This window comes from Pyxicephalus adspersus, chromosome 8, assembly GCF_032062135.1.
Source record: "Pyxicephalus adspersus chromosome 8, UCB_Pads_2.0, whole genome shotgun sequence".
In the NCBI taxonomy this organism is placed as follows: Eukaryota; Metazoa; Chordata; class Amphibia; order Anura; family Pyxicephalidae; genus Pyxicephalus; species Pyxicephalus adspersus.
In genome coordinates this window covers 14,304,690-14,325,981 of record NC_092865.1, presented here as the reverse complement: position 1 = coordinate 14,325,981, position 21,292 = coordinate 14,304,690, and positions in this window count along the sequence as shown.

The window sequence follows — 21,292 nt, the reverse complement described above, 5'->3', positions numbered from 1 at the left end:
TCTGGATCTGTGTCTCAAATATTGAAGCCAAAGTATCTGTATGACAGCCAGATAATTGAAAAAAGAGGTTAGCAGTGGCAGCCAACATTATTATCTAATGTCTGTTACTTTTAAAGTGACTATTTCACAAATTAAAAAATGCTAAAAGATACAATGAGTTATAACAGGAACATAACAAAAAATTAGATTCACCTAGACATACTTACAACAGTTTTCAGTAGAACACTTCTGCCAAAATGTCTAAATGTTCTGATATTGCCTAGTTTATGCACTTTAGTTAGTCCTTAAGTAGCTTCCACCCACCATTGGGACATCACTATGATAGATTTCCTTAATGGCCAATAGGAATGTTCAGTAGGCAGGAGGGGGTGGGCAAATTTTGACACTACCAGGGAATGTCATAAATTTGCCTAATCAGAATGGTCCCAATAAATATGCTAAAGATGCCCAACTGAGATGCGATCTTACTGATCATGTTTGCATTTTTGATTTGATACCCTGTAAACCTGCCAGTGTGCCCATGATGGGACACAAAGACAGCAATATAAATCAAAGGTTCATAAAACAAAGGTTCTAACCCTAAAATTCAATTCAAGTTAAAAACAAACTTTACAAAAAATCCTTATGGCTGATATGTTTTGTATCTTCTTTAATTATGTATAATTGGTAATCACGAATTTCAAAAATCATTTTCTTGCATGTTGCAGAACATAAAATTTAGCAAAACATGGTATGCCTTTTTTTCTTGCTGACTCTTTTCTTTCTCTAAGTCTCCTCCAGCATTTTTGTAACTTCTAAGGGATTCAATCTGATGCGGACACAATTGCGTTGGCAGTTGGTGGGCAAACATACAACAGATGCCCTGCTGTGGTTCCTGGCTTTCAACTTCATCAGTACAAGCACAGAAATCTCTGGCCACTTGGTAGGCGCATATCATGGGCTGTAACTACACCCAGAACAGCGGGAGTAATCTAGTTCAGTTTCTGAATAGGATTCCGAGGAGGGAATTGCTCAGATACCATGTTCTCAGTATTGCACAGTTGGGAATTGGCGACAAGGAATTATTTCGTGTGATTACTGAGAATCCCCGGGGAAACAGACAAGAGAGGAAAAGTGCAAGATTACAGATGAAAGGTTGAGCTTACAAAATAAAGTTCAGAGTTTTATCAAAAAGAATTTCTAACACATCCTTTCGAGGAACCAGCTCATTTTCTGAGTGTGGGTTTTAGAAACGTATGTGTTGTCGAAAGATGATAAAAGACCAAAAGGTCATTATGTCTGTTCATTTAGCTTGTTTCATGTTTAAAAGAGAACACCATTCGCTGACAATAATCAACGATAAACATGAAAAAGAACAGGTCACGTCTGTCAGCTCTCTCTTTGTTTGTTTTAAAGAAAACTGGTTATACAAAAAAGTGAAAAACAACATGGACATACAAAGGAAGCTTTTTTGCTTTCTGATCCTACAAACTTCATAAACAAATACACCATTCTTCTATTGTGTTATGCTAATCATTTCTCTACCACACCAGTCTAGCTTTTTATATATGTTTTATGTATAAATGGTATATAATATGTTCAGTACTAGTCCTGAAGCAGGAGATAAAGGCTCTTGAAACGTGTCGGTTGAATTATTTCCCCCCCCAAATTTATATATATATTTAGATATACAGGTGGTCCTCCAGTTAAAGACATCTGACATACGGATGACTCTTAGATACGAACGGGTCTTCCTTGCTTGCTCGTGTGCAGAACAGTAGCTTGATGGGGGGAGGGGGCAGTTTGCATGACTTCCAGAAGAAGTCCTTTGCTGTTTTGCTACATCTTGCAACTCTTTAATGATCAAGACAAACTCTGCAGTTGTTTCTTTTTGCATCTTTTGCATCAAAGCACAGCTTGTTCCAGAAGTTAATGAACGTCTATGCTCCATAAAGTTTTTTTTTTTTTGCTTTGTTTGTGATTAACTCACAGTGAGGATTTTATACTTTATTTATACTATATTTTATAGTAAATGACACCATGCTGCCTAATAATATGTTGAGACAAACATCTGTCCTAATTGCATTTATTACAATAATGTACCTGATCTGACTTACATACAAATGCAACTTAAGAACCAATCCACAGTCCTTATTTTGTATGTAACCTGGGGTCCACCTGTGTATATACATATATATATATATATATATATATACATATATATATATATACACTGTTTTCAAAGATCTAAAATTGTGATCAATGGCTTTGTTGATTAAGAAAACCAACCTTAGCACTAAACCTGACATTACCCAATTCATATCCCTAACCCTGACACCAACCCTAACCCATCAAAGATCCATGATCATCAAATTAGTCTTGATATGTTCAATGGCTTTGTTCATTGCCAAACCATGGCAGTGACAGCTACAATGGTTTGGTATTTCTTAAAGAGGAACTAAACTCGTCTTTCAAATAGTAATCTATTCTTACTTGCACTAAAATGTCAGACTGGTGGCACTGTCTGGGTCAGCTTGTATCCATGAAAAGTATAATGATTTATGAAGTGTTTAGAAGTGGCCAGCTTGTGACTGGCAAGTTAACATTTTCTTTCTCTCCTGACCTTCTCCTCCACCCACTCCCCTTCCCTTCCCTTCCCTTCCCTCACTAGCTGGAGCCCTCTGCATGGAGAGCTTTAGAGCTGAAAAGAAGCAGGAAGCAGCTGCAGACGGAGCAGTCACACTTGAGTGACTTAAGAGGCCCAGGCTAGGAAAGCAAAAAAAATCTGCATAATTAGGGCAGTGGGAGTGGATTAGAAATACTCCCACCAAGGATGACATTTCTCAGATTGCAGTTCACCGCCTAGGCGAAGGAGAGACCTGGTGGTGTGACTAGAACTCATTTTTAATGTTTAAAGGTCAAAGCAAGCTGAAAAAAAATATTCAGATGATTATAACTTGGGTTTATGTTATCCATAAGCCAAAATTGATTTTGTGAGTAATAGGCACACTTGATGTACGCTTAAAATTTGGTGCTAAATTGTAAATTTTGAATATATACACATTTTAAATAATACAAAAATAAATAATATAAATGATAATAATACAAAAAATAAAAACCAGCTGCCTTTGTTAGGTAAATTCCCAAACTGTGTTGTTAGCCAGCTAAATATTTTTTGCTTGACTACAGAGCACCCTCTAATATGGAGATAAGCAGAAAAGAGATGTTCTGCAGTTCAGCAGGGGAGAACTGACAACAGTGCTTGACATTGCATTGTAGCAGAGGCAGCATTGTCAGCCTACTATGGAAATGATAGAGCTCATTGTATATCTGGTAGACCCACAGGCACTGTTCTGTACTAAAGTTAAATGTGCTTGTATTGCAAAGGTGGACTGAATAGGTCTGATTTATTAAAGCTCTCCAAGACTAGAGAACATAGACTGTCTGGGAAAGCCTGGGTGATCCAGCAAACCTAAGAAGGCTTTTTTAAAGCTCTCCAAGAATAGAGAACATAGTATGTCTGGGTAAACCTGGGTTATCCAGCAAACCTAAGAAGACTTTCTTAAAAATCATGTGCTGTTAGTTGGCAAACCAATGGCAAACTAAATCCTGAACCAGATCCCTGGCAGGCCTAATGTATTAAACTCTTTAAGGCAGGTAATGCTTTCATCAGAGAAGCTGGGTAATCCGGCAAACCTGGAATGGATTTCTTCAAAGGTATTTGCTACTAGCTAGTAAATGCTTTGAATCCTGGAACAGATTCATTCCAGGTTTGCTGGATCACCCAGCTTCACTGATGAAAGCATATCCTCTCCAGCCTTGGAGAGCTTTAATAAATCAGGCCCAATATGATTTTTTTCTGCATTTGCCCAGACCTATATACACACCTTGTGATGTCTGCACTTCAGCGGGACTTTTAAAAAGTTTAAAATGGTTGAATAGGTTGGAGAATCACAAACTGTATACCAAAGAAAAAAGAAGGGTTGATTTGGTTCTTATATTTGAATTGTAAACATAAAATCACATTTTTTCTTTTGCTGCTCCCCTAACGCAAGAAAACTTCTACAGCAGCTTTTTTTTTGTTTTTTGTTAAATTCGGGCAAAAAGAAAAAAAAAACTTTTCTCCTTTAAGCGATGAATGAGCAAGGGGGCACTTTGCATGCAATAGCTCTAAACACTTGCTGTATATTTCCCTACAGATTGCTTGTACAAGGAACTGAGAACTTCGAGCAGGATTTATCACGCTGCTGATGGGAGGCGAAGGATTCTTCTTACTGAACTATCTGTGGATATTAAAAATTGCCGACTTCCAGAGAGCAAAGAAGTTTAAATGCTAAAGTGCCGTATCCGCTGGGGTTAATAAAAAGCTGAGAGGAAGATGGATGCGAAGCCTGCACAGGCATGAATAGCGTGCTGCAAATGTGATCGAAAAAACGATTTCTCACTGTCCACTCTGTGCGGGAAAACTTGCCACTGCTGGATCTGTGGATTAAAGCAGAACTCCTGTTTTCTAGTATATGATGAGTTGAAGAATTACATTTCTGTAATTAAAAATGAGTATATAGCCAAAATCTTTTAAGGTTTTACAATATAGTAGTCTGTGTCTGTAATAGGAAAATACCTTCATGCAATGGGGCGGGGTAATTAAAGAAGTTAGGCCGTTCGCTTGCAATATGAATTTTCACCTTGCAAGAGATCAATCACTTAGCTTAGTGATTTTGGTGACTATTGTTCTGAAGTTAATATCCAATCATGTGCAAGGAAATCTAAAAGCAGGATTTTTTCCCTACTTATGATTGGATAGTTGAAGTCATCTCATTTACTAAGCTATGTGAAAAATTCCCTGCAAAGAGAGAATTCACTTTGTTAAGTGAACAACCTACATTGCTTTATTAAATCAACCACAATGTGCTATATATATATATATATATATATATATACATACATATATAAATCCAGCTATGAATAGAGAATTAAATTTAAGAGAGAATGTGAATCTTATTGTCACCAGGACAAGGGTAGAGGGGGAATCCTATGGTCACCAGGAGAAATAGAAAGAGTTAATTTTATCATCATAGGACAAATAAGGAGGGTGAATCTTGGTGTCACCAGGGCAAAAAGAAATGGTGAACCTAATTGTCACCTGGGTGAATGTAGAGGGTGAATCTACTTGTTACCTAGACAAATGTAGACAGTAACTCTTATTGTCACCAAGAAAAAATATAAGTAGAGTGAATCTTATTGTCACCTGGATAAACTGAAAGGGTTGGTTTTATTTACATAAGGGCAGGTAAATGGGGGAACCTGATTGTTACCAAGACCAAAAAATAGAAAATACTAATTTGATTGTCATCAGAACAGAGACAGTTTTGGACAAAAATGATTCTATGTGTGAGTATTCCACTCCCTGCACCCCCTACTATTCTGCCAAATGGGACCTTGGAGAAGGTGGGGGCCCTGGGCAATTGCCCAGTTTGCCCTACATTACAAATGGCCCTGCTTGGGTAAATAGAGGGTAAATCTTACAGTTAAAGGAACAAATAGAGGTCGAACCTTCCTTTTAATTATAACCCCATACCACTTTCTCCAATACAGAAAAAACAGACAAAATTGGCTTCAGATACCCTTTATTACAGGTAAAGCTATGAAGGGGCCATGTTTGCAGTCTTTCATTTTGCTAGGCATCTTTATTAGTATCTGTGTATTTGTGATTCTCCTCTGCCATGCAAAGTCATTGTTATCCCTGCAGAAAAGTCTCACTTTGTGGATCCCATGTCTTCCAGAAAAGTGGCCTCGGATTATAGTCCTCCAGGTCAGCAGCGGGTGTGTGCCTCTCTTCTGCTGGGTACCTACTCATTACATATACACAGCTGTATCTTTTTTTCTCACAAACATGACATCTGCCGGCACTCTGAAAATGAAGGGTAATAGAGTTATGCTCTTTCGCTGACATTTAAATGTATGTTACATCTGGCTCTCATACAGGTCTGAGAATCCAATTTTGTTAATCATTTGTGTGTTGTTTTTTTTCTTTTTATGCGTACTTTAGACACACTCAATACAGATGATTTTAATTCATGCAAATGGCTCTTTGTGAGGCAAAATAAAAAAAACGTGTTCAATATCCAGAATGGGACAATTGCTGGTGATTTGTGAAACGCTTTCTGGGAAAATGCTAATTTCTGCCTGCTGACTGATTCTGCTTGAATGACAATGATCTCTTACGCTATATTGACTCAAGAAATACCTAATTATCAAATCAATCCCACAGGAAGCTCTTCGGATTTAGTGATCAACTTTATCACTTCCTCATTATATCATCGAGAGGGGCAAATCGGGATTGGGGTTTAAATTTAGTTGAGTAAGACAAATATGAATCAATGTTTTATATATTTTGTTACTTTCTAGAACAACTGCTCTGTTTTTATTGTTTTTTGATAAACACAAAGAATATTTACCTTTTTAACATGGTGGCACCCTTGAAATAACTTTGAGGTCTCAGGGAACCCCTTCTATAATTACTCTATCCACACCTTACGGTATATTAGCCTGGTGGTCGGTAGAAAGAATTCCTCTTACAATGCTGGCCAGGAGGAAGAATTTCACCCTTTCAGATAGACAAAAAGATCATTGGGGTTAGTTAAACTGTCTGGAGAGTCAAAAATTGCTCATTGCTCAAGGAACCCTCTAGAGCAGGGGTGTCAAACTCAAATACACGGAGGGCCAAAATAAAAACTTAGACAAAGTCGCGAGCCAACCTTGAAATTTATTGAAAAAATTGTGGAAATTTTTCCTTCTCACTAGATATAAACCCTTTTCATATAGAAGCAAAGTGGTTTTGCTTCACATTCAATCTGGAACAAGCTTATAATAGATAAAGAGGCATACATTTTTTTAAAATTTTATTTAAGAAAAAATCTTATGCCTTTTTCTCTATTTGTTGCCAGGCTAACAATAATAATAAGAATATTCTTCTATGAAAAGCCAACCATTCAAGTCCATGCCTTGGAGTAGCAAGAAAAAGTACAGCTGAGGGGGAGCGCTGGAAATGCCAGACGCGGCCAATGAGGAGTTAAATCTTATGAGTGGCCCGCCTCTGAAACTCCCTCTTTATTGAAATAGCGCCGCTAGTAAAATTCTCGGCATTATTTGCGTCTATTATATGGTCCAATGAGGGGCCACGCATAGGCAGAGAGCCCACTGGTCTATAGATGCGAGTAATGCCGGGCATTGTACTGGCGGCACTATTTCAATGCAGCGGTGGGCCAGCTGCAGTTCATTTTTAGGATTCCTTTGGGGGCCAAAAAAAAGGACATTGGGGGCCAGATTTGGCCCCCGGGCCAGAGTTTGACACCCCTGCTCTAGAGGAACCCTGGGGTCCCACAGAACCCTGGTTAGGAAACCCTGACAGCATGACTTTTTCTTTGGTAAAGCTATGAATAATGAACAAATATTGACAATAATGAGAGTTGCCACTTTTTCCACAAAGTGAGGGATGATAGGAAGACAGAGAGTCAGCGTCATCCTATTACCCTAAGCATTTTAAATCTGCCTCCAGCTTTCCCCATTCATTTTGCACAGTTGTACCAGAGTAAGCTGAAATTGCTTACTCTGATTTCACTGAACACTCTGAGCCTCTCATAATGTGTGTTAGAAGCTGGAGCAAGTTAGATAGAGCCTCCATATTTTCCTGGCTGGAGGTTAATTAGCATCATATGGCCCTTTTCCTTCCAACCTGACTGTCTCTGGACAGTCTCTGGGATTTCAGTTCTGTCAATACAAGTAGTCTCCAGGTTAAGGACACCTACCATACGAACGGGGCTTTCCTGCTGGCTGTGTGCAGGACGGAGGCTGGAGGAGGGAGGGGGTGGTTTGCATGACTTGCAGAAGAAATATTTTGCTAAATATTTTGTGGGTGATCTTAGGGGGCTCTTTCTGCAGCCTCTCGTAACTCTTTAATCACCAAGACAAACTCTGCAGTTGTTTCTTTTTGCATATCAAAGCACAGCTTGTTTTAGAAGTTAATTAACGTCTAGGCTCAATAAGGATTTTTTTTTTTTGCTTTGCTTGTGATTAACTCACAGTGAGGATTTTATACAGTAACTGACACCACACAGCCTAATAATATGTTAAGACAAACATCTGTCCTAATAGTATTTATTAAAATAATGTACCTTTTCCAGCTTACATACAAATTCAACCTAAGGACAAACCTACAGTCCCTTTCTCATATGTAACCCCGGGGACTACCTGTAATGGCATCACATGTGCAAAAAGAGAAAAATTGGCACAGCATGTGACCACAAACTTAGGCAACTAATGAAGCATTCAATTTAGAATAATTTTAAAATAACATGGTGATTAGTTAGGGAAGATGCTATAGGGTGTGGGGGAGGACTTGATGGCCTGAGATCAGTTTTAATCAAGTCTTTGCTGGTCCCACCCTCTTTTAACTGGATATGGATTCCAAAAAAAATCATGATTTTTATTTATTCTATAAATTAGGCTTCCCAGGAGCAACTTGTTCATCATCTACCATGCAGCTGTGAACTAGAAGCAAGTTACTGTGCATGCTAGTCCTACTCCTATTACTGTCTTATAATTGTCAGCCTAATTTTTTAAACTACCAACTGAGAACAAACAGTAAGAAGAACAAACAAGGATTTTTCTAATATGCAATTATTACTTTGTGTTCTGTTTTTGATTCTCCTGTGACTTGATAATCAAATAAAGTATTACAAAGTTTCTGCACAATATCAAGAAACAGCCCTTCCCTCCAGGATCTGTGATTGACACTGTGTTGATGCAGACTTCAATTTTAAATTAATCAGCCAGTCTTTAAGAAGAGGAACTTTTCAAACATCTGATCAGAACCAGAATCTCAATATTGTCCTGCTTTTTTGATCCGAAGACGATGGTGATGGTGATTGCCCTTCATAAGTAGCTGCATATCCAGGGAGAGATTACCTTTTATAGATGGCATGGAAATGGTTTAAAGCCTGAAATATATATCAAAAAAAGAATAAAAAGAGATTAACCTGACTGCAGATCCAGAGAAATAGGCAACAGAAGTGACAACTGTTACAGCTCCAGAGCGCAGAGTGGTGGACCCTCTGTGTCACCAGCCCAGTGGGTAGAGATGTGCATGGGCCGCACAGTCTAAGCAACAGCTCGGTCTTCTCCAGAGCCTCTAGAGGTGAGAATGTTGTGCGGCTAGCTGCTGCCAGGTTGCGGCACCCGTTCCCGCCAAGGCAGGTGACTGCTAACTTGCGGGAACAAAGCTTGGTGCCAGGGCAAGAGACAGAGAATGGTCAGGCAAGCCAAGGGTCAGGGCAGGCAGCAATCAGGAATACTCAGGAGTCACAAGCCAGGGATCTGTGACAACAACAGGTCCCACCTTTTCCATTTTGTTGTCCCTTTCATAGCTTTCTATTGGCCAATATGGCCATTCATGCATGAATTTATTTTAGGATTTTAGGGTGGCAAGACACAGAGCCAATTTTAAAGATGTTCTTTAACCATTTTCAGACTTGGGACACCCAAGGTATCTTGTGTGTAACCTGTATGCTTCCCCAATAAAGAAGACAGTCGCTGGACCAGAACTCACGATACTGCAGCTGGAGATAAGATAATTGTTCACATTTGATTGGCCACTTTTTCTTTCAATACATTTTTATTACATTTTTAGTAAAGAAGAACAATAAACATGACACATACAAATAACATTACCAGTACACATACATACCAAAACATCTTCCAATACAATGGAGCCAAAAGGTCCCCAACATCAGGGGGTTGTACCAATCACATATTATCTGTAGGATCAGCATGATAGATGTATGGCATATTTGAACAAAAGAACAAACCAGCCCCCACATGGAACCCAGTTATAGGCAATCCTGCTAACAATGGAAAGGCACTTAGCAATCAACCTTAACAACCTGACGAGACATACATATAAGGGAAAGAAAAGGAATGAAGGGGAAGGGAAGGACCGAGTTTTGTACATCCGGACTTTAATTCTCCCATGTGTGCACTGGCAAAGAGGAAATGCATCCAACACCCTGCTCATATAGTAAGGAGAGAGCCATCAAAATTCTCAATCCATGGATCCCAAATGTTTCCCAAATATTTTCATTGACCAGATACAACATTATATCGCAGCTGTGAATAAAAATGACATGAGACATAACTGGCTCTTAGCAATTCCCGGGGGCGCAGCATCAAAAGAGCCTCAAATGAATCTTTACGGATACCTCTGCCCAAGAGTGTATAAATAATTTGGTAAATACCCGTTCAAAATCTATTAATTTTAGGGCATTGTCACCATATGTGGTATAAGGTGCCTGGCGACCCACAGCCACGAAAACAGCTTCCAGTGCAGTCGGGGCGGTATGCCGCCAACCTGGTGGGGACCATGTACCATCAGAGTAGAAGCTTATAATTCGCTTCGTGAAACGGTACATAAGGGGTGCCACGGGCGCGGCATACCACATTTGTTGCCACTGTTCCTCATCTAACCGTCGACGAAATATCCGTCTCCCATTGGTAGTTATTTGGCCACTTTTTTGACTTGTAAACCCATCTTTATTGACCCTTAGTTAACCCAAATCAATCATATTTTATCGTTCCCTTTTTCTAGCCTTTTTTGGCTGATTTTCTTTAAAACCTGTTAATTTTACCATAACTAATAAGGGGTCTTTTTTTATGTTTGTTCCCTGAAGATTCACCCAACTTTTTCACAAGTACAAATGACATCAGAGACTACTGTACATGCCAGACCTTTTGTCCTGAGTAAGAATTGTCTGATTTTTGCATGTAGCTTTAGGCTTAGGCAGAAAACATGCATTTATGGTTTGCTCCCAGAATCTGGAACCTTCCAACCTCTGCCCTGGTTCCTAATAAACCACTGGTTAAACATTTTATATTGGACAGTACTGAGCTACCATTTATTTTCTAAAGATGTCCATGGGATGCTTCATGTATTGTCTCAACCGCAGATGTGCATCACAGGCAGGAGGAAGTGGTAACAGCACCACAACCTCACCGTCTGTCTATATTAAGCCTACCAATTGGACCTTGGCAAAAGATTGGAGAAAGGAAATCAAATCATCCAATTAAAAAGAGAAAAGGAAATAATTATCCCCCTTCTTATCTAAATATGAAAAGCTATTTTTTTTCTTCTAATTTGCCACGACCCCTTTAAGGTTTTTTTCTGCAAAGATCTGAGGCTATACCTTGCATCTATTAATGTTACAAGATGTTTTATTATATTAGGTTAATGCCCAGTTTAGATTTACTAGTACATTAATGAACTGCAATTCACAGCGTGAAAGTGAGCCTTAATCATTTATTTAACAGCAAAACTCTAAACATTATGAAAAGACTTTTCCCTGGGTGATAGTAATTTATTTCAGCAGAAAATGACACTCTCCCCATAGATTTCCCTTCAGTTTACACACTGTCCAGATACGCTTCTTATTGTAAGAATTTTCCATAAACCCCAAATGAAAACCATGTCACCAAAATTCTACTCCTGGCAGCTCCTCAGACAAATAGATTTTTTTAATTAAAGTAATTCTTTGTAATTTTGACATGCTGGGTCATGCGTGTAAACGAGTCTGAGATAGGATCGGGTTTTGTTGCTCAAAGAAACCAATCAGAATCAGCATTCTGTGCCTCCATGATTGCAAGAGAATAAAAAAGAGAATCTATGGGCTCCTCCATGGAAGGTTTCAATAGGCAACAAAGACAGGTCCATCTGATTAGAGAATAGCAAATCTAGGAGTTTTCTTTTCTCTGAAATTTTGGTAATTTTTTTTCCCTTGCATTGGTGACAAAAAGTTTATAAGTTCTTAGATTTGGTATCTTCGTTGGTTTTCTTTTTTTTTTGCTTGTTCCCCTTTATCTCCACCGGTTGATCCAATGAATACCACAGGTTCTGTCTTCTGACTTCTTCACTGTATCACTAGTTGTCACACAGGTTGGACTTCACAAATATCTATCACTGCCCATTTTCATTACATAATGGATTGATGGGATAAATGGTCTCATGGTGAATTTTCATGGTAATATTGTTTTCTAAATACTTTTGTATACTTGCTGAAAATGTTCTTAGCCTGGAAAGAGAGAACTAATGCAGTCATCACAACTGAAAGACTGGTTATCTGTAGTATTTAGTAACATCTTTGGTGTTCGGGTTTAGATATGCATACGGCATTAAAACAGAACAAAATTCCACTTAAGATTACATGGTCAGGTAGGTCATTATTGCAGTAAGAGACAGGCAATATCCCTTCTGCAATAATCTTTTCTGCTGGCCTGATCACTCCGGGTTTCTTGCAAAAAGCTGAGCTGTGCATGCAGAGATACCTGGCATTCCTGTGCGAATTGTTACATCATCCTGGCACGTCCAATGAAGATGGTCAAAGAACACAAGGGGGAAGCACAAAACAAAGAAGATAGCAGTGCCCTGCAATTAAATGGGGAAAGGTGAGTAATGCAAGGTTTAGTTTAGTTTAAATATCCCCTAAGGGTTACAGAATATCTTTAATTAAAAGCATGATACAAATAAAAACCACACCATTTAAATAAAGGATACTTAATAGTAGAACTATTAACTTAAGGATACATAATAGTAGATCTTCTTTCCATAATATTTCACTAAAGCAGCTTAAAAAACAAACTAGAATTGAAATCACTTAAAATATTCCCATTTCAGTTTCAATGTATCATGGTGAACATGGTGAACATTTAATGTTGCGTGAATTTCTTGGGTCCACTACCAACTGTGTACACCAATCATTGCTGATTGAATCTATTGGAAATGTTGTTTGTAAGCCCACTATCCAGGTAAATAGTGGTCACTGATCCAATGGTTGGTCATTTTTAGTGGGTTCAACCTGTGTGCTGTGACAATGACAAATATTGTGGTGGAATTTGTAACTTCTGCTTCTGGTTGTCTTTGGCTGGAATACTGACCAACTCTTTTCAAAACTTTTCTAGTCACTGACCAGGACCCAGTATTCAGATCAGGAAAATCACTGGAACATCAAAGATCCTTATCTGTATGCTTGTCCTGGGTTAGCAGCCTTTCTTGACTTTTTACATGGGGAAACACTTGAATCAATTTTCAGGATCTTGAGGAACCCCTTCTACGAATACCATATCCAGAGCTCATAGTACATTAGCTTAGCAGTCATTGGAAAGAATTGCTCTTACATTGCTGGCTACTGGGAAGAATGACACCCTTACAGATAGCCAAGAAGATCATTGGTGTCATTGGTAATTGACCTGAGTGGTCCAATTTACTTATGGCTCAAGGAACCCTTAGCAATCCCTGAAGGGACCCCAGGGCTCCACAGAACCCTGCTTAAGAAACTCTACATTAGAGATTTCAACTTTAAAGATGAAAGCCAGCATGGCTGCCAGTACTTTTAAAAGGAGGTACTAATGGCAGCCCTTATATTTCTCTTATGCCAACACTTTTTTCATTTGGATTGATTGGTATTAGGTATTATGAACTGTTCTATTTCGGATACTTTGATATCTGCAGTTCTATATATTTAATCTCTACAAAAAAAATCACAGAGAAAATTCCCGGAATATCGTTTTACTTTTAGTAATGGCTGTGCAGGATATTACAGGAGTGCAGAATGTCCCATGTGCTTTTGGCGGCAAGATGCAGGAAATGAGGTGGGATGAAATTACCAGAAGAGGCTTTGATGGTTCAGCACATAGTATTGTGAGCACCATACACAAAGATATTCATAAACTGCATGAGGGGAGAGCACTCTAATATAGCAAGCAGAAAACCAATACACGTGTACGTATTACTTAAACATATGTAATAGAGGAGCCTCACCCTTATGTGACTTTCTTTTAATAAAGATATATATCTGCAAATAAAATCTGTGTGTTAAAGATTCAGTCCAACCAAAGTGATGTGTTCCAGGTTCGACTTCTTGTATGTCTTGGAACAGTGAGACCTCCCTGGTTTACATTTCTGACAACTTAGTTTTGGTTGTTACCAATCACCCTTTTCCAACTCCTCAAACATTTTTCATGTAAACATTAGTAATATAAATTAGATTGTAAAAAGTCAGAAGCAAGAGTGGGAACCCTTCATAATGTTCATAAATTGTTAATTCTTATACCAAAAATGTCCACTCCCTTGTAGATATCCAAATGGAATATAGAAAATTTGGGACATTGCAACTATCAACACATTTATTTTTATTTATTTATTTATCTGACATTGTCTGAAACATTCCTTGGTGGGGAATCTATTATTGCCATTGAAACTCATTACTGCCATTGAAACTTATGGATCTGGAAGATTCTCCACCATGGAATGTTTCAGAGAATGTCAGATTCACTTATAAAAATAATCCAACAGCCTTTCCCAACCCTTTTTTTAACTTGGGAACTCCTTTCAGGTCTTCAGGGAACTAATTCCATAATTACATTATCCCAGCTCACAATACATTGGTGTGGCGGTAAGTGGGATGAATGCCTCTTACATTACATTGCTGGTGAGTACAAAGAATGTCATCCTTACTGATAGTCCAAACAATCATTGGTGTCAGTGAAAATGACAATAAAGGCATAAATTGTTCATTGCTATAGGAACCCCTAGTAACCTCTGGAGGAACCCTAGGGTTGAAAAACACTGGTGTAAAACTAGTAAAACAGTTTAATTCTTAATATCATTAAAAAATCACTTTGTTCAATGGCAATTTTATATGAAAAATACAACAAATGAAATAAAATAAATCAAATACACAGTGTGCCTGTGGGTTCATTGTATTTGGAGTTTTTCCTGTGTCTCCAGTGACCCCCATGTCACCTGTGACTCATGTCCCCAGTGTTCCCCTATGTCTTCTGTGACCCCCATGTTACCAGTGTCTATTTTCCGCATTTCAAGCTCTTGACCCCTGGCTTTGTTCCTGACCTCTCTTGTTTGCTGCCTGCTTCAACTACGGCCTTCATTGACCGTTCCCCTGCTTTCTGATTCGATATACCAAAGGATTGATTTGGAGGGTGGGATCTTCAATAATGGTGAAAAAAATGTTACTAATGCCTAAATTAGTATAAAATAAAATTAAATTATATGAATAATGCAAAGCTACTGTAATATTGTGTTTACATTCTCACATCAATATTAATCTTAAGGATATATCAATTTCCCGACACATTTCACCCTGAGGCTTCTTCAGGGGATTTTTGGATCAAAGTGCTGTTAATAATAAACATGATAGAAACAGAAAGAAGAAAGGATCAAAAAATGATATATAAATGTATTTTCAGATTTTCACTTACATAGAGCAATCATGATGACTGGTATACGGAAAAGACATATGGAGATATTTATATCAGGGCATACTGATGATGCTGATAGCAAATCTCTAAAACTAATAATATATATCATAATTGAGTAAATTTAATCCAAGAAAGTTTTTTAGTATTGTTATAATTGTATTACATTTGGGTGATATAAGAAGTATATTACTTACAGAAAGAGGTAAAAAATCCTCCTTACTTAATTAAAACTTTATAGGTTTTTATTCACATCTGGAGAAAGGGGAATAGTGTTTCCTAAAGGATAAGGAAAATGAGAGAAAGTTAGTAAGAATGATTTGTGAATTTGGACATATTAATGTATGATTAATTAGACACATACTCTGAGAAAAGTGAGTGAGAGAGCAGCAGGTTTAAGAGTCCATAAGCGGGTGGTATTGGAGCTATTAAAATAAATAGAAATGAATATTATGGATATTGTATCAAACATTCTAATAATTTATATACTCGTTTATCCACAAGGGGTTGAATAACTTCTCGATTTAGATAAATGAATTATTACATTTACCTTTTAATTTGGTTTAAATGGTGTTAGGTAGGAAAAAGTGGATTATTAATTAGATGACAATTGAAGGTGTCAAAGACTTCCAAGTAGGCTGTGAAAAAGTTATTACCATTAGTATAGATCTAATATAAATGTATATAAGGTAAAATATAATATATGTAAAGACTTACATCTCTTGGTGGTATATGGTGCCTATTTCCGAAGGGTATTTATCCTGTTGGCACTCAAGCAACAAAGTATGTATCTATTTGTGTACAGCTGGTAAAAATTGAGAATAATATAAGTAAGCCTAACTGCTTAATAAATATTGGGTTATTTTGATAATTTCAAATAATTGGTATATACTGGGTAAAGATATAGGTACGGTTGAACTTACTTATAATAGGGGTTAAACTTCATAAATTTCATAAAATCGTAGTGTATAGTTTCATAAATCGTTGGTGTATAGTGGATGATTGTATTTAACACTGAGTTGCAAAGAAATAGAAGGGAGAGTACAATTAGCTACTAGATCCTTTTGTGGATTCTTAACATTATGGCAGAATAGATGTAATAAAATAAAACTGGATATTTACTTTATTGTTGGTGAGTATAGTGTAGGGGTGAGCGCAGCCGGTCTCAAAGAAATTGCTGATTTGATACTGCTATTTGTCCAGGGTTGTTGGGCACCCTGGTGTACCCAACAACCTGGCAGCAGCCTGCAGTGCAGTATATTTACCACTAGAGGCTCTGGAGAAGACCAGGCTGCTGCTTAGATTCTGCACCTTGGCCTTTCTCAGGGCTCACAACATATAGCGCCCCCTAGAGGTTCCACCTAGCTAAGTGTGACACCAAGTTCTAAAGAGATTAAAATAAGTTAAAGAAGAGTATACTGCTGTGAAGGAAGGACCATGCAAATTAGATTTACTTGGTCTTAGGTCAGCCTTTCTCAACTTTTTTTGGCATGGAGGAACCCATCAAAATGGGTCACAATTAACCAGTTTAAATAATGAAAAATCCACCCCTTATCTAGACATTAGCATAGACAGTAAATTGAAGATATATTTTTGACATCCAGGAATGCTCTATATGTTATTTCCAATAGTAATAAAATAAAATTAAAGAAAATGTTTGGCTAGAAAAAAAGGCAGACAGTGAAAATGATAGTACTCCATGGTGGGCATGGGAAAAAAATATTACATTGACGGTCAGTGGAAAAATCATTAGTGTTAGGGTTAACGTATCTGAGAGATAAATTGCTGATTGCTCATGAATCCATAACAATCTCTGGAGGAACCCAAGTTGAGAAAGTCTGCCTTAGGCAGTCGATTATTTCATTTTATTTTATTTTTACTGTGGCCTAGTTGCTTTTGGTAATCTGTTCACAAGCTGGAGAAATGACTTTTTGCCTTTCTACACTAGCTCTTTTACACTGACACGCTGATTGTTGTATATTGGATGTAACACAAAGAAAACAGAAAAGGTTTGTTCGTTGTATGAGAAACTCTTGTTATTACACCGTGCATGTGTTTGTGTATTGATCTGTTTATCCCTGCATTACCCTGATGGATTTCAGCATTAACCATTTAAGAACATTTTAGGGTTTAATGATTTCCTTATGGAAATGTTAGTGGCTTGCAGAGGAATGAATTATGCCATCAGCTCAAAAGCTAAATTTAGATAAGTTCTTTTAATGAGAAGTATTAGGATGGCTCAGTGCTCAACCTTTGAACGGAGTGAAGCCGTGGAGAGACCAGGTTGCATTTATTTCAGTTTTGCTAGATTCACTCTTTGGATTTATATAAACCTTTCACACAATCAGAACTTTTTTTCCCGAAATGATAAATGGAGTAAGTGAACCAATTGGATTGCTCTGAAACTGGTAGGTGCCATGTTGCAATGGTGTTCAATTAAAATTGCCTACCCATTGAACTGTTCTACCTGGTTGGTTAGGCAGATATCTGAAGGGATGGTATTAAGGGTAAGTTTTGGGTATGTTAGCTTCTGCTTAAGATTAGGTACTAGGTGGGGAGAATAACATTAGGCATTAGTGGGAGGGAGTTATTATTAGACACTGGGAAGTAAAGGGTTTAGGTAAGGGAGCAGCCAGGGGGAATATGTTTTAGCCAACAAGAAGGAAGGCATTAAGGTTTGGCACTAAAATGAGGGGTTAGGTCTAGTTACTAAGCAGAACACGGTTTTGGTTAGCCAGCACTATGGGATTTTGCACTAGAGGGTTGGGTATCTTGACACATTTGTTGCTTCACTAAATGAGACCCTACACCACATTGGCACTGCTACTCCTAATGATTACATCCCCGGGAACTTTTCAGTTGAAGTTGTCCGCTGTCTGAATGCAAGACAATGCCCTGGCCTAGAGGGAGTCCGCAGAATGGAGAAGTGGTGGAGAGTAGAGTATGGTCACTACTGTAGACTTGACCCACTATGGACAGATAGTGCAATGATGAGTGAGATAAGAAAGCCAAAACATGTGACTAATGTAATCAAAGCTGGCCTCTGTGGATGTACAATGGGGAGAAGGGAATTGTTCTAAGTCTCATTGGGTTAGTATAAAGAAGCAATGGGAAAGGTCTTTCCTGAATAGGGTGCCAGCATGCAAATTATGTTGGTGAGATCTCTGTTCTTGATGCAAATTTCAAAATCCCTAGCATCCAAACTACCTATCAGAAAAGAAGACCTGTCTAATCTGTTTCTACTTTTCAGAGACTTAATTTGGATACGTGTGAAGATATGTGTGGAAATGGCACAGTCATGTCAAGGTACCATATTTTTCAGTCGTACTTTAATGCAGGGCTGTTTAAATCCAGTTATTAAGGGTGACATACTATTTTCATAAACATAATGTACGGCGCTGCATAATATGTTGGTGCTATATAAATACCGTTTAATAACAATAATTATAATATTAATATATATGGCCATTTTTATACACACCTTTCTAAAATGCTGTCTGGTAAAATGTTCCTGGATTATGGCCATTAACAACTGGAGTAGGACAACCCTGCTGTAATCAATGATAGAACCATAGATATATACAAACACCCTAAATCAGGTGTGCCCAACACGTGGATCATGATCTACTGGTAGTGTGCAAAGGCAACCTGAGTAGATCGCGGAGCCCTGCCTTTCAAAATAAACTCTACCGTGCACAGGAGTTATTAAGTCCAAATACTGTTGTTGGTAGACCATTTTGACTTGGTCATTTTAAAAGTAGCTTTCAAGTCAAAAAAGTGTGTGCACCCCTGCCCTAAATAATTGTACTTTGCCATGCTCCTGCGTTGCTCCCTAGCATATAACCCCCCCATCGGTATACATTCCGTGATGGGTGGCTTATGGCGAGAGCCTGTACTTCCAGGTATGGAGGTGGGAGTGACTAACTGAGCTGAGTCAAGGATTTCATACTTTACATAGGACTTCCCTTCAATGCTCAGAGATTTAACAGAAAGCTAGGGAAAAAAAGTTACTGTTAGTCCCCTGGTTACATAGGAGATATATACTGTAGGTTTGTACTTAAACTTATATTGTATGTAAGTTGGAACAGGTACATTATTTTAAAAAATCCAATTAGGACAGATGTTTGTTTCAACATATTATTAGGCAGCATGGTGTCAGTTACTGTATAAAATCCTCACTGTTAACTAATCACAAACATAGCAAAAGAAAAAGAAAACTTTATGGAGCCTAGACATTCATTACCTTCTGAAGCAAGCTGTGCTTTCATATGCCAAAGAGACAACTGCAGAGTTTGTCTTGGTCATTAAAAAGTTACAAGAGCTTGCAGAACAGCAAAAGATTTCTTCTGCAAGTCATGCAAACCACCCCTCCCCTGCCTCAAGCTTCTGTCATGCACACAAGGGAGAAGGGAACCCCCCTTAGTATAAAGGAGTCGTCCATATGTCGGGTGTCCTTAACCTGGGGACTATCTGTATTCTGCAGTGGAAGGCTAAATCAGGAAGAACCTGTTGCTTTTCCATGAATAGGGAAAGCACAGGTTTACTTTAAAGATAATTCATTGTGCTTTTGTGTATAATTACCTTTTTGTTCTAGTATGGGTAGAACAAATAAACATGTTATTCAGGTAAATATCAAACATTGCATATTAATATTTTATTAATATTTTGCTTTCTTCTTTCTAGCCAGCAGATTGAGCATTAGGCTCCTTTCCAGTCTGTGTTTCTTTGATGGAAAAGCTGTTTGTTTATAGAATTCAATAACTTAAAGCTGAATTGTAGTCTTGCAAAATTATAGGGACTCTTCTCCTATAATTTAATTGCTTTCTCTGATTTCACTGAACACTGTGAGCTAAAGAGCCTGTTTCATTATTTGACTGGAAGACAACCAGTATTTCCTTTCCAGAGTTACTGTTCTGACCCATCTATTCATTTATTAGATTTTGTTTTTTTGGAAGCTTTCATGGAAGCTCAGAATTAAATGTGGGTGTTACCAGGGCTTCCTGTTTTCAGATAGCTATGTATAGCACCCTGCCAACCGCTCTCTTTAGCCATTGCAGACCAAGCAACCAGATATACAGCCACGTCCTTCTCTGTACATCACAGTCATAAAATAGGAAAAGGTTTTCAATGAACCCGTACAATAACTAATATATCCACAGCTCACAGTATAATAAAATGGTCATCATTTGGGAAGGATTCCTATTTTATTGCTGGGCAGCGAGAAGACTCTAACCCATAAAGTTAACCAAAAAGATCATTGGTACTAGTTATACTAACCTTAAAGGCACACAGTACTCATTGCTCATGGAACCCCAAGCTACCTCTGGAGGTACCCTAGAGTTTAATGGAACCCTGGTTAGGAAACAATGGCTTAATTTCTGTGTAGGTCCAGCTTTCTCCCCCGCACCTTCATGTCTCTGTATGACATTTTATATATCAGTCAGGAAAGGAACCTTGGGGAATAAAATAGAATGTAAAGGACATGTAAAGAACAGCTCTGCTGACATCAAATTCAACATGGCAGCATGGAGCAAATGTCTAAAGAAGGGAGTACAAGTAAAACACATAAATATGAATACATTACAGGTAGTCTCCGGGTTACATACAGGATAGGGACTGTAGGTTGGTTCTTAAGTTGCATTTGTATCTAAGTCAGAACAGGTACATTATTTTAATAAATGCAATTAGGACAGATGTTTGTCTCAACATAATATTAGGCAGCGTGGTGTCAGTTACTGTGTAAAATCCTCACTGTGAGCTATTCACAAACAAAGCAAAAAAAAACCTTTATAGAGCCTAGACATTCATTAACTTCTGGAGCAAGCTGTACTCATTGCTCATGGAACCCCAAGCTACCTCTGGAGGTTTAATGGAACCCGGGTTAAGAAACACTGGCTTAATTTCTGTGTAGGTCCAGCTTTCTCCCCCGCACCTTCATGTCTCTGTATGACATTTTATATATCAGTCAGGAAAGGAAACTTGGGGAATAATATAG